Source organism: Pyxicephalus adspersus, chromosome 1 (genome assembly GCF_032062135.1).
Source record: "Pyxicephalus adspersus chromosome 1, UCB_Pads_2.0, whole genome shotgun sequence".
Taxonomy (NCBI): domain Eukaryota; kingdom Metazoa; phylum Chordata; class Amphibia; order Anura; family Pyxicephalidae; genus Pyxicephalus; species Pyxicephalus adspersus.
In genome coordinates this window covers 99,546,065-99,549,452 of record NC_092858.1, presented here as the reverse complement: position 1 = coordinate 99,549,452, position 3,388 = coordinate 99,546,065, and positions in this window count along the sequence as shown.

The window sequence follows — 3,388 nt, the reverse complement described above, 5'->3', positions numbered from 1 at the left end:
TTGCATATGTTTGTATAGTTTTTGTGTTGCAGTGCATTTGTAGATGATATGCAAAACCTGCCTGCATGCATTTTACACATTGAATTGTGAATGTAGCCTTATGTTTATTTTGTGTACACAAATGTAATCTTAGGTGATGTTGTCATTTTTCATTTCACGACCTGAGAATTTAAAGCATGCTGACAGGATCATGAGTGGTAAACTCTCATCAAGCGTCTGTGATATGACAGGAAGTTATATTTTATATTGGCTGGTTTGCTTTTGGTTTTGAGAATGAACACTTTTAAGTAGTGATGATCTGGTGGATTCATTGACTTCCATCCACAGCAGGTGATTAATAAACATAAAATAATTACCCACTTCCCTCACCCCTCCTATCCTCACGCCCTGGCAGTAAGGGAGGGCGGAGGGGTGAGGGTGCAAGGCAACATATGTTATGCCTGGGGCAGGGAAGGTTCTTCAAAGTCCCTTCCCCCAGTGACTGAGGAACTGGGGTCACACTCTGTCTGGTGGGCACCACATAAAGCACATTGCTTTAACAGAGTGAGAAAAATCTATAAATATTCAGTCTATTATTTTTAACCTCACTCTTCTATTTGTGCTTTTTGAACAATGTTAAGCTTTGTCACTGTCATCCAGAATTATTTTAAAGTGAATGTTTTAGGTATCATGGTTGTCCCCAAATCGTGACTGTAGGCATATACATATTTCTGGACATTTTCAAGTTATTTCCTAAAGAAAAGAATATTTCAGAGGCCTTGTTAATTGCATCCTCTGTCTTACTTTCTGATTGCAGTGTTTTCACGGATTTCTTACTTCAATTTGGAAATGTTGCCAGTTTTGGACAGAAGTAACACCTATATTGTTTATTGTGCAAAATGTTAATGTTAATCCCTATGTTCCTCTAAGCCAGTACTACTCTGTGGATAATAAAGGAAATCTCACTTTTGCTAAACGCATGATGTAAGAGTTACATATGTTGTTGGTCACTGTTGGTGTATAGATTTTCCCTAGAAATCTTCTTACATACTTGTGTGATTATCTGAAAGTCCTTCTCAAAAATCTGCACAGATACTTGTTATATTTTAGGCATCCCCTACAGCAGATGTAATATTTGATTGCATCTTTCCTAATTAGAACCTTGATAATATACCAGGGTACTATATTATTTTTATTATTGTTAATATTATTATCTTAATAATCTTTATTTAAAATGCACCAACATATTAAGCAGGGCTTTACAATAAATAGGGATGACAAGTACAAACCATGGAGCAGAGCACCCTGCCCAATATAACTTGGAATCTAAGAGGTTGGTGGGGAAGTAGTACACAACACAAGGGGGAATATGAAATGGTGGCTAAGCGGTAGGGTTAGGAGACAGAAGAAGATGAGTAGGCAGGTTTGAAAGGTTGGGTTTTAGGGTTTCTTTTAAATGTGCAGACAGTAGTAGGACGAGGAAGAAAGTTCCAGAGAAGTCTTGGAAGCACACATGTGTCGAGGTCATTAATGAGGAAGTCATTAGTACATCATTGGAGCTAAGAGAGTGACTAGGGGTATATTTGTGTAGCAGGTCAGAAATGTAGGTAGGACATAGGAGCAGTCATTCCTAAAACATGGCCCAAAAACAAAAAGGCTAAGAAAAGTTTCATGTAAAATTCTTTTATCAGAGGATAGCTGCCATATGCAACTTGACAGATTGCTTTAGGTGTTTTAATGTGCACAAGTCAGGTATGTGTAAGAAATGCGCAGAAGTATCAAATTCACATTTAGTTTATCTGTGAGGGAGAACTGCATTGCCTAAGATGGCTCAGTGAGCCATGGTCCATGGTAAAAAAAGAGAACCTGAGAGAATTTGTTCTCTGTCAATCTGAACAGGACTTCTAAGCAGAAAGCACACCTGTCTTCTATATAATGAGTCATTGTGGTTGTCTAGCACGCAAGGCCTGTTTATAAACCACTATTCTGTAGTCCATTAACATTCTTTATTTCTTCAAACAGTTGGCTTTTGGTCCTCAGATTAAAGAGACCTTGAGCTCTGTATATTGTGGCAAACAATGGCAAGTAAAGGTCAAAGGAATAGTTAGTAGTAGTCCTTCTGGTCCCCATGCAGGTGATCTCCCTATTCTGACTCCCCAAGCCTTGTTCCCTGGTTTAGGGTGGCCATCTTAGTTGAAGTATGGCTTTGGGGGAGCTGAACTTCTATGACTGGTGATTTGATAAGTAGGGTGCAGTTTGAAAGCAGCCAAGGAGGTGGAGGAAGCCACATGTCTACAGAATTAATAAAGTAGAATCAGGAATTGCTTGTGGTGCAAGTCCTCAAGTAAAGCTTTCTCCCCAGCAAGTAATACAGTAATGAGTGACATCACAAAATCTCACGCTGATTCTTGTGAGAATAGTGATCACAGGCAGCAATGTCCTACAATCTGCAGCTTGGAGGAAGTAGGCACAGTAGATCCCAGGCACACTCACACACCAGGACTGCTTAAGTACAGTTACCATTTCTAGATTTTTCTGATAACATAACAAATCTTATGTTGAGTCTAGGTCCACTTTAAAGTCAAACACCTTAAAGTCAAACACCTAATAAATATATATATATATATATATATATATGTGTGTGTGTGTGTTTGCTACAAACATAGATGGTACAGTGCACATTTTTGTGCATTGCTAATGTGTACCACATGTGTTAACTTTAGCTGTGGAACTTTTCATGGTGAGTTTATTAAAATCATGCACTTTGTTTTACAGAAAGATAACATTCACTGTCAGACTCACCACATAGACCTGTCATCACAATTATTATTTCTTGATTCAATAATACATCAAAAGCTCAGCAATTTAAACCGATCCAGAACATGATTTGGCAGGGTTAGGCACTACAAATACAGACAGTGCAGTTGATTCTATATTTTGTTTTAATAAAGAAGTGTAAGATTATATAAAAAATTTATATACTGTAGTATAGATACCTCCATGTGCTTGGCTGTACCTTTTGATTATAACTAATGAAGCATATTTACAAACAGGTGCTCCTTGCCACACATTGACAGATTTATTATTAATGTTGTCTCAATGTAAATAAACAGTAAGTAAACTAAATCTACATTACAGTGCACCACAGTCCAAAGCTATATTGTAGTCTATGGGACTTATCCATATTTTAATAACCCCGGTGGCCTTTTATTACATTTTTACTGACTATATTTTTATTTACTGAAAAACATCACACTTTATTTATTTAAAAGCCTAGATAACACTGCGGACTATGGAGAGTCATTGACGTTCTCTTTTTTTCCTCTGGTCAGCTTCACTTTTTTTTAATATCGATATTACATACAATATTTTTCAAGTTTAAGTGGCAAAATAGAAAAGGAAAGTAATA